Below are 12,254 nucleotides of genomic sequence, written 5' to 3'. Positions count from 1 at the left end.
CACACACCCACTCAGGCACTGACGCACCCCTTCACACCCACTCAGACGCACACACCCCCTTTCAGACCCACTCAAACATTCACGCACAGATCCACTTGACAGAGACAGGCCCTGTGGCCAACTTGCACTGCCCACAGCCAAAGGACGTGTGTGGCGTGGGGTTGGGAGGTTATAAGGGCTTGGCTGCAAGGCCTGGCTGCAGGCCAGACCTTGCGACCAATTCCGGCTGAGCACGGCCGAATTAATTTAAATAAATAAAATTTGCTTTATGGTAAAAAAAACATTGAAATTCACTGAAAAAAACAAAGGTTACAGGGACGGTATAGTTAGGTTCTAAATTTACTTGTACAAAACCATAGAAATTCAGCAGTTATAGTTTTTTAAGTAACTATAACTCACGCCCGAAGGTAACTATAACTTGCACCTTTGTCATGCAAAGCTAATTACTCCACATACTATATCACTGATGAGATCTTGTATGGCATCTTTGATTTTATCACTGCAACATTTCCAATAAAATTATTGATTAGAAAACTGTGCATGGCAAGAGCGCAAGTTATAGTTACTTTAGGGTGCAATGTGACCCTCTTCATATGGCTGCCTCTAGAGTACGTATCTCGTAGACCTTGTTGCAATGTTCATATAAGAAGCTCTAGAATGTTTCATCTCTCCCCTGCCCCCGAGCATGGCCCTGTACATGGTTCACTCTTTAAAGAGTTAACATGACACCTTATTCAGGAGGCAGAGAGGAAATCTCTAATGAAAAGTCATTCCAAATGATTCACAACATTCAAATGGCCATCAGTGACATTTCACAGGCCTTTAGAAATTGTTGCAGTCTAAACCCTGTCTGCATACTCAGTAAAACTGATGTGATTTGGGTGGGGAACTGGCATTGTTTTTCTGTGTCTCTGATCTGAAATCTATCAGTGTTACTAGGCTGTGCATTAAATATTACATATCGACATTTCAGTCACTATAAAGTGCAAGAGTAATAAATACCATCCCAAAGAACAGGGCTGAAGTTCAGTATAAGATTACTTGAGGACACATACCCCTTTTTGTCCAGAGCAACTGAAAAAGTAATGTTCAATGGTGGACAAGCAAATTTAGACACCTACAGTGTCTGGGAAAACAGTGTCCTTCCCATCTAAAACAAAACAGAGTCCTTCCCATCTAAAAGATACAATCTGGCCATGAATATAGGAGCAGCAGTTTTCTCAAAACCCCACTACTCATGCTGGGTTGCATCCTCCATGGCATGATACACTTGAGATTTCAGGGTAGAAAGACCTCTAGAGTGATTAAATAAGTTCCTGTCTGTACCACTTCTCTGATTTGACTATGTAAAATCCTGGAGGGAAGAATAGCGGACTACTCCCTGGTCCAACTAGATCTTGACCGCTACATGCGCTGTGGAGAATGGAAGCTAATAATTATAAACCTACAAAAGAGAAAAATGCCTTCAGATCATGTGCAGTGAGCAGTCAGCAAGGAGATTTGGAAAAGCCTCACAATGCAAGATTCGTTAATCACAAAAAGGGAAGAAATAGTAGAACAATGTTGCCTAAATCAGTCAATCAGAACTTTGACCGATATAATTCCAACTCCTCTCCCACTTTTCAGGTCCAACTAGAGCCTGAAAAAATATGTCAATGCTTTCAAGTCCACTGAAGCTGAAAAAGCTTTTGTAGACTTCAAACGGGTGCATTATGAACAAGGAGAAAAGGTGGGCAGGCTCATAGCTGTCCAATTACAGCAAAAACATGCAGAACTGTCTATGTAAGCTATTTGTGATGGTAACATTAAGCTTCTGATTCTGAATTGCTCTAGTGTGATATCAGAGCCATTCAAATCATACTTTGAGAATCTTCATAATTTGAACATGACAGATATGACTATGGCAGAGGAACACTTTGTAGAATCTCTCGGCTCAAGAAGGGCATGCTGTGCTGGAGGAAGACATTACTGTAGATGAGAGCTTAAAAGTGATTAGTGATCTGTCTGCCTCTAAATCACCTGGAGAAGATGAGCTCCTCACCAGTTTCTATACATGCAGTAAGGTACTTTTAATCCCTCTACTGCATGTGTTATTTACAGAAGTGGAGTCTATGGGATTGTTGGTTCTCATATCGCTCAAAGCTGCCAGATCACTTAGGTCCAAGGAAAAGAAAGATACTCTTGAGTCTGGCATTTACCAGCTTATATTGTTGGTCAATTGCAATATGATGGTCTTTGCCAAGATCGTGGCCACAAGGCTTTGCCGCGTCATTCCTTCCCTAATACACTCATCTCAGTGGCTTTTGTGCTGAGTCTGGCCTCCTGGAAACATTTGAGGATGTTATCTCACTTGTTATTGGAGTTTAAATAGCTCCCCATTGATGTGTTCACTATATCATTTGAGGTAGAAAATGCCTTCCATCGTTTGAGTGGGGATATCTTTTTCTGAATGCTTGAAAGAATGAGGTTGGGCTTTATCAGCAAAGGTAAATGGTTCTATAATTGCCTGACTGCTCAGTTCTACTGGGGATGTCTTTTGTTGCAACTAATAATCATAAAAAGAGAATTCACCAGGGATGTCTGTTGCTTTCTCTTCTCTTCCTTCCTTCCTTTGAGACTTTATCAGCAGAGATAAGGATATAAAGAGGATGCCTACAGGTAAAGAACCTGTTAAATGATCCCTCTTTGCTAATGATATCTTGTTTAAGATCTCTGATGCAATAATTTTCGCTGGTCTTCGGTTACATAGTGAACTGGTGTCATGGTCTACCTGCAAGTCTAGCCTAGTTGGGCATGAAATGACATGATTTATGAAAGGTCCAAGGTATCTTGAAGTACTTGCCAACAGGGGACTAAATGGTAGAAGTTAATAAATATCCCATGAAGGCCAAGGGGCATAGTGATTTTGCAAAATGGATGCACCTCAATCTCTCCATGTGAGGTAAAATCCAAATAGTCCAGATAGTTTAGGCTCCACAAAACAACTACCTTTCTCTAATGTTCCCCTTAATGATGCACAAATCCAGAATTTCACAAATCAATGTTGTCAAACTGTATGAGGGACACACACAAGGCTAAAACCTTGTAAAATGCACACACACACACACACTGGTGTGTACCCTTTCTGCACATGGACACTTATCAAATTCACCAACTGTCACCGTCAACCTATTTTCTACCTTTCTGTGGGTTAGCCTTTAAAGACATGCATTATGATGTGCCTGAGGCTTCTCACCATTATCAAATATTACTGACCTTATTGCAAATTTTGGCAGTCCCAACGCGGGACCACCAAACTCAGAGGGAGGACACCACCACCATGGGGGTTCTCCCCCCCCTCCCCCCCACCCTATTACAATGTTCTTGCCGGTCTTGCCAGTCCGATTGGCAGAAACATTGTAATAGAGCATTCCCGCCAGTCAGAAACGAGCTGAGTGCTATCTCGTAGCACAGAGGGGGCCGACCAGCATCCTCGGAATACACAGTGTCTACAAAGCAGATAGTGAGCATTCCGAGGGTGCTGGGCAGGGAGAGGCCCCTATGGCCTCCAGAACACCCTTACCGCTGGCCTTTCCATGCCAGTGAAACCACCATGGAAAGGCTATTGATGAGGGGAGTTGTAACAACTCAGACCGCCGTCACCACTTTGGAAACTATGTTCCCGGTGAGGACGGCAGTCCCCTGGCGTGTCAGGCTGCCAAGTTTGTAATTGGGTGGTTAAACCACCTGGAGTGCAGCGGTCTGACCGTCAACATGAGTGTGGCAGTCCTTGGACTGCCACACTCGTAATGAAGCCCCAAGTCTTCGCACCTTACAGAGATGACCTTGGGAAAGAGCAATGCTGCTCAACTGGAAATCTTTTTTAAGATACTCAAGGCTGCCCTCTAGATTCACACCTAAGCATCTGCATGGCACAATGCATCCTCTCAAATAGTTCCTTTCTCTTTTCAATCAATGTATTCTGAACATTGTTCCCTTGATTCACTCATTTATTGAATATTTGAATTTCATCTTCCAACCTGGTCAGTGTTCAAAAGGTCCCATTCCACGTCTAAAATGGCATCGATGCACATACCCAATATTGTTACCTTTTAAAACTTTCCCATAACACTCAGCTATGTGAAACTGAATTATTGTTAAATGGAAAATATTTTGTGGTTGCTTGGATAGCGTATTCAGCAAAGTGCTGGCCTGTAGCCGGTGTGTAGGCATAGGTGCTCTACCACTTGGCGGATCCAAGTCAGTTGCAGTGGCATATGATCTGATAAAGATCTATCTAGGCAGTCTGTTTTATTAAACCTATTAATTTGTTCAGTAGTCACCAGTGAAAAATGTATTCAGGAGGAAGTCCGGCGGTTGTGTGGTTGGAGGGTGACATAGGCATGTTGATAAATAAAATGAAAACACCTTCGATGACAATGGGTTCTCAGCAGTTCAATTAAGTTCAGTCTCCCTACAACATCTAAGGGAGTGGCAGATATTCACCTCATTCTAACACTCACGTCATCACTCTATGGAGTCTTTCAGGAGCCAAAAGGGTTCTGTTATTCACACTCACATGACATTACAAGTAGGACTGCCATGCCAAAATCTATCCCAACAAAAGTGTAGCCCTTGTGTTTGGGCCAGGCCTTGTAATCTGGGTTTTTGGGTTGGTCATCCTAATGAGCAGGTGAATACAATCACATAATCTTTATTTTATTTATAACAAACCATACAAGTTAAAACATTAAAAACTGTGAAAACATACCCCATGTTACAAGACATAATTCATTATATAACTAGGTAGTTATAGTTAAGACCTAGTTTCTATAGAAAAAGCGTTTTTTACTTGCCTATAACTTTGGTGCAACAAAAAAAAATACGACCCTCACATCAGCTGCTGTCTGGAAGGTTTCGGGGTGATCCATCAAGCAGCAGCCAAAAAAAGGGGGGTGCCGCAAATCGTGTTTTCTCAATGGTAATTCCCATAGAGTGTTTGACCAGGAATGGAGCCCAAACCGTTAGACGGAATTACACAAAATTTGGCAGAAAGCACCCTTTTTGTTATTTGGTGTAAATCCGTTCAGTAGTTTTTGAGAAATTAAAGAAAATTCAAATTTGTATATATATTGACGTGAAAGCTCCGCAAACCACCCTGATCTCGTGCAGAGATCTGATTGGCTGCGAACACTTCAACCAGGAAGTGCTGGCAGCCATCTTGGGACTCGGCTTTTGCTGAGAGTCACAGCAGATCTGCGGATTTGGCGAAAATAATAAAAGAAAAAGAAAAAAAAAAGCACAGGCTCCCCCGCTTGTGTTGAAAAAAAGCCCCCGGGTGGGCCAGGTCCCGGGGGCAATGTAAGGAGTGGGGAATCGCACAGGGCCACGCTCCTAGGACTTATCATAGGCCTGGGGATGGCATGTTTTATATATACACACACATACACACACAATAAAAATATAAAAGGTAAAAATATTCCTACACTAACTATATTAGTTATCATACTTTTTCTGTATCCTTACTGCCCGATTAAAAAAGTTTACAATAGCCAAACTAATTGGTAAAGTGTCCAAAAATTGTAAGTATAAAAATGCCGGCTTCCATTGATTAAAATTTAATAAACATGGTTTCAAAAAAGTAACATAGGAATTTTATAAAATGTATAAAAAAGAATGAAGTGCTTGATACAATGACCATTAAAATGGCAGACTCTTCTTCCTGGAACCATTTGCTCAAATTGGGAAAACCTACCAAGTAATTGATAATATTTCACCTTAAACGGGTCAGGACAAAGCTGAGTTGCTGGTTAAGTACCTGTCCTAAATACGTCTGAATCCCCTCTGTCGGAGCCAGTGAGAGGTAGGTTGTAACTATTGGTTTAACAACTTATTCCCCTACTCTGGCCCTCATTATAAATGATGGCATTTGATGGCAATCACCGCCGACCGCCGTGCTGACGGTGAACAAAAGACTGCCAGTGGCGGTGAACTGCATACCACCGTATAATGATGCCAAAAAGACAAACCTCCAAAAATCTTGCAACCTTCACCCACCGCCAAGGCCAACGACGGCAGAAAGGCAGTACACACCTCACCCCGCCACCGGCATGCAGACAAATCCCCCGCCCACCAAATAATGATGCACAAATCAGCTTGGCGGATAGTGAATGTCGAAAGCCATTGGCGGTACAGACCGCCACGGCTAGCAATGGGACCCGCCAACAACAAATGCACACATTGGCAAGTTCGAAAAGCACACACCCGACACACATCCACAACACTTTAAAACACACACATAGCCACCTGGCAATCCTTTGCAACACCAATAGCATGACAGATATTGACAACACAACACGCATACACTGAACTCACCATCACACAAGTCACACACACAAATATACCACCAAAACACATATATTGCACAACCACCATTACAAGCTACACACCCAGCCACACAACAGCACCCTCACCAATACACCTACAACACACCACCCACAACACACACCATGGCACCCCCTAAGCACCCCCGCTTCACAGACCGGGAGCTAAGGACCATGGTGGACGAAATACTCCGGGTTGAGCCACACCTATTCCCGGGCACAGGTGCAGCAGACACCCTTGGCCAGGAAGAAGGAGCTATGGCAGAGGATAGTCAACAAGGTCAGCGCAGTGGTAAACCATCCACGCACAAGGGATGACTTCAGGAAGAGATGGAACGACCTGCACGGGAAGGTTTGTTCCATGGCATCCAGGCACAACATTGCTGTATAGAAGACTGGTGGTGGTCCCCCGCATACACCAACTGGGAGGAGAAGGTCCTGGCTATCCTGCACCCGGAGGGCCTCACTGGACTCACTGGAGGACTGGATTCGGGTAAGTCAACTATAATACCTTAACAGTCACCACACCTAAAATGCATGTATCACCCCATCCCTCTCACTACCATCAGGACCCCATCCCCTACCCAGTCCACAACACCCACACACTCACATCCAAGTCACCTGCATGCCCACAATTCCCAATGCAAATCAACATCCAGCCCCCTGTGCACAGTCACCAACCCATGCATGGAATCCCAGTAGCACTACAACACCCACAATGCATCACCACCCCTCAATAAATGCATCAAAATGTACACGAAGGGACCTTGCATGCCAGTACATGGGAATTCAACCACCAATTACTGCTGACCCGTGCTGCAATTGACAAGAAAGTGCAGGACACCCATATCTCTATTCTCTCACACACAGGCACCACCACCCATGCCACCAGGACGGAGACGTCAGTCCTCCACCTGAAGACGGAGGCCCCACTCAAGAGAGTGCAGGGGGATGTCAGTACTCAGAGAAAAACCCGGGCCCATGCCATCGCCTGGACAGTCACCTTCCATAAGCCCCACCCAGGACACCACTGACACCCCTACCACTCAGCCATCACCATCAGCTCTGGCCAAATGACCCCACACCAGTGTTACCAGGCCACGGACTGGCTGCCAACATGTATAGAGGCCAGAGTCTCCACCCACCACCAGGCAGGATGATGAAGTGCCAACTGCAAGTGGGACTGCCAGACCTGTGCAGGGGACACAGGCACAGGGGGCTAGGGCCAGTGGGAGGGTATCAGTGGCCCAGGGGGGTGACCCAAGGCTGCCCGAGAGTTGCTTTCTGAGGTACTGGGAACATACCACCATTCCCAGGACAGGATGGGCCAGATCCTGGCAACCTTGGAGCAGAATCAGAGGCTGCAGGTAGCACACCACCAGGAGGCCATGCAGCAATGGAAACAGCTCAATGCCACCATGGCTCCATTGCAGGGGTGCTGCAGTGCCAGACAAAGATCCAGCCTGAGTCCTCCACCCACCTGCAGGCCCCTACCACTAGCCAGGATACTGCCCTGCCATCTACATCTGCAGCATCCACTGGCCTGGTGGCACTGCCAGAGGACTCACAGGACACCAGCACCTCTACCCCTGCAGCCCAGCTTCACCTTCGCAAACGTGCCCTCAGACCCAGACATCCCACTGAAACACCAGCCAAGACCAAGCCCAGCGCCAGGAAGTGATTCTGCCCTGAACTGTCTCCCTTGTGTGCCACTGAGCTACCTCATTGACATGCCACTGCCATCTCACCATCTTCCAATGGCCCCATGGACGATACACCTGTGCAACCAACAGTAGAGCATTTGTACCTGAGTATGTTGTTTACCATGTGCCCACTCCCTTCTACTGTCCTAAAACTCATGGATGTTTTGACTTTGAATAAATACACCTGTGCACTCAAAATATCTGTTCTTAATCAATATGAGCTGTCAATTGTGAATGTGAATGCATTGGCCAGTTACCATCATAATGCCACTTTTATTGCGGGAGGAGGGTCTAACAGACTGTAGTGTCTGAAGTATGTTACACTGTACATTCCATTGCGTGCACTGGCATCTGCCACTTCAGTCATGATTTTGCATTATCACTGGTAAAGGACACCACACTACTTACTACATGAGTTAGCCTGAAACAATGCAGGGAAGCCATCAGCATCATAGGAAATGTACCTGAGAGTCACTGTAAGTATAGCCGGATTAGCTGGGTCCTGGAGTTGATATCTTCCCCCTCTTCTTCACCATCACTCTCATCCCTCCTCTGAGGTGGCAGGGCTAGTTGGACAGCATCCTCCTCTTCCAGAAGTGGGATAGCTTTCCTCACAGCCAAGTTGTGGAGGCATGCAGCAGGTCAAATTTATCTTACACACCTTGTGAGGGGCATAGCACAGGGATCCTCCAGAGAGATGGAGGCAACAAAATCTTGCTTTGAGGAGTCCTATGGTGCGCTCAATCACCCTCCTAGTACGACCATGTGCCTCATGATAATTCCTCTCTGCATCTGTCCTCGTATTACGCACAGTTGTCAGGAGCCATTGCATGTTGGAGTAGCCAGAATCCCCTGCAAAAGTAGGCGAAAGAGGGTTGAAACACACACATTTTACTTACATACAGCCTGGCTGTCAGCTATGTAACTGATCCAGTGTCAGACACACTCACCTATGAGCCAAGCTCTGTCCCCCTGTAGCTGTCCCATCACGTATGGCACACTGTTGTTTCTCAGGACAAATGAACATGGACTGATCCTGGGAACCTTGCATTGACATGTGATCAGCAGTGCACACCAACTGGACATTCATGGAGTGATAGTTTTTATGATTCCGATACACCTGTTCATTCACTGTTGGGGGTATGAGGGCTATGTGGGTATCATCAATGGCACCTAACACATGGGGGATATTTCCAACGGCATAAAATCCTGATTTGATGGCGGTGAGATTAGCCCTTTGGGGAAACTGGACATAACTTTTCAAGCGTTGAACAAATGCATTCAGGAAATTGGACAGGATGTGGCTGAACATTGGCTGAGATAGCCCTACAGCCATGCCCACTGTCACTTGAAATGAGCCTGTGGCCAGAAAATGTAGCACAGATAGTACCTGCACAGTTGTAGGTATGGCATGGTGATTCCTATTAGGCGGCTTCAGAACAGGATCCATTTCTGCACAGAGGTCAAGGATTGTAGCTCGATTAAGTCGGTAAGTTATGATGATGTGACATTCCTCCATGGTAGCCAGATCTACCAGGGGTCTGTAAACAGGTGGGGCTCTCACTTGCCACATGGGACCGTACCTATGGGTGATGAAGGAACACATCTTGAGTTTGGACATACACTTGCATCACATGGTGACACAATTAATTTTTTCAATGCGACATATGTGTAAAGCACACAAACACAAAGAACGAGGTAGTCCTATCAGGCTAATGTGTGGTGAGGTGTATCAGTCCTAATGGCATCACAGTGTAGACACACTTCCAACCAAGATTACATGTGGGGGACCGGTACTCATGTCAGTACTCGACGAAGGGGAGAGGGAATGGGGCCAGACTATGGAAACGTGGTGGATGCAAAATGACAGCCTCCTGCCATCCAGGTATTGTAGTGTCGAAATGTGACTTTGTTCCGCTGGTGTAACTCGTCATGGCGTTAGGCGGTGTTCACCGCCGTGCACCTGACCATTGGATTACATGGTTGTCAAAGGGGAACCTGGGCCAATCATGATCGCCGCCGGCGGTGACGGTGCACACTGCTGCGGTATCTACCGCCATTTTGACAGGCCCTTGACACTTGACTCCTGCACTACGAGAAGGGAAGAACTCCACTGCGTGTGCTGCTGTGATCTGACTCTGGTCCCTGAGATGGCGCGTGTTACAGGGGAACGGGCCCCGGCCTTCAGTGCGGAGAAGGTGGAGAAGCTGGTGGACGGGGTCCTACCCTTGTATGCCAAGTTGTGTGGGCGACCAGAGGAGCAGGTGAGTATCTATTTGTTCCCCTTAGATGTGTGTGAATGTTTCGGATGCCTGTATGCGTTTTTGTTCGTTGTATGACTGCTCACCTGTAGTGTGTCTAGCAGTTTTTGGCTTGAAATTTGTCCATATGCATGTCTCCATGGGCCATATCAGTTTGAACATGCATGGGATTTGTGTATGGGGCACCCAAACGGACGTCTGTTTCTTTACTCTGTGTGTCCCATGCAGGTCAGCGCCCATCAGAAGAGGGGAATATGGCAAGCCTTCACCAAGGAAGTGCGGACCCTGGGAGTCTACAACCGGCGGAGCACCCACTGCAGGATGTGGTGGGAGGACCTGAGGTGCTGGGCCAGGAAGTCCGGAGAGGCCAGCTGGGGAAGGCCTCTCAACGAGGGAGGGGTGCCCGTCGGACCCTGACCCCGCTAATGGCCCGCATTCTGGCGGTGGCCTATCCGGATTTGGATGGATGCTTGAAGGTATCACAGCAGCCACAAGGGGGTGAGTGCCAACACTGTTGTGATGCCACTATGATGAGTGTAGTTAGGTGCTAAGGGGTCCATGCTTAGTAGAGCCAAGCACATAGATAGGTGTCTCCCTGCAGTCCTGCCCCCTAAACGTCCATGGGATAGTGTCATAACTAGTTTTGGCAAGGTCTGTAGGCCTGTGAGAAGTCCCCTGTTAAGACCATTGTATTCAATGTAGCATCATGAACTTGTAGATGTGTTGGCTTGGCATCGTCTCTCATTGGTTCACTTCACAAAGTGTATCAGAGTAGTGGGTCAGGATGGGAATGTAGTGTATGGTAGGGTCATGCCTACCAGTCAGGGGCACAGTCATAACATGTGTTGTGTCTGATGAGGGTTTGTGCCTGAGCTGTGTGGGAGTGTATGTGTCCCAACATGTACATATTTCCTGGAACTGACATACTTCTTTCTTGTTTTGTTTCCCCACCCCTGTACTCTTGTGTCCCTGTGTACATTAGCATCATTTGGCGAGGGAGCTGTGGCACCGGCAAGTGAGGATGCTGCAGCTCACGGTTCCCAGGAGGCAGAGTCGACCGATGCCAAGGGGACCAGTGGGTTGGAGGGCGAGGGGAGTACCACAGGGGAGGCAACTACCACTGAGGTAGTGACTGATACCTCCTCTGATGACAGCTCCCTGGTGGTGGCGGACCCTACTGGGCCCACCCATTCTTTGTCATCTTCCGCCACTCCCTATACCAGTGGTTCCCAATCTGTGCGCCACGGCTCCCTGGTGCGCCATCTAAACTAGCCAGGGGCGCCACACACAGTCTGGGAACCACTGCATTAGTCCAAATATAGCGAGGAGCCAGCTACAAAGTTCAAATAATAATTACTTAGGCACGTTTGTTGGTAATTGCTTAACAATTTCTGCCATCAAGCCACATACTTCACAGTGAAAGATCTTCGCAAAGTATTTACCTGGATGAATGAAATGCCTTTTTTTCTAGGGCCCCAATCACCTTTTGATGTTTGTTTTGTTCTGCACAGCAGCAGTTCACATTAACGCTATACTAGCTCAGTAAACAAGATATGTCTCAAACTGATAAGAAAATAAAGTATTGTTTATATATATTTTGCTACTCAGCAGGAAGGCCTTCCTTTCTAGCTGTATCAAAGAATGTCACTAACACACGTCTCTCTAGATTTTTCCAGTCCTGCATTGAAGGCGTGAGAGGGATGGCTATGGAGTGCGGGGTCAGACAGACAAGTGATCTCCTCTCTGGGAAGAATGCAACATCGAAATCTTCATGGTGCATCGTAGCAGGGAGGCTTCTCCTTCACCTACTCACTCAACCAAAGGGTCACGGGGTGGATTGCTGTAGTGTTTCACACTGACTCTTTGATTACTAAGTAAAATAGAAAACAGTTGCAACAAAGTACACGCATTACAGTGAAATTTCTCAA

This window comes from Pleurodeles waltl, chromosome 1_2 (genome assembly GCF_031143425.1).
Source record: "Pleurodeles waltl isolate 20211129_DDA chromosome 1_2, aPleWal1.hap1.20221129, whole genome shotgun sequence".
Taxonomy (NCBI): Eukaryota; Metazoa; Chordata; class Amphibia; order Caudata; family Salamandridae; genus Pleurodeles; species Pleurodeles waltl.
The sequence above is the reverse complement of the archived record's forward strand: the minus strand, read 5'-3'. Positions refer to the sequence as shown.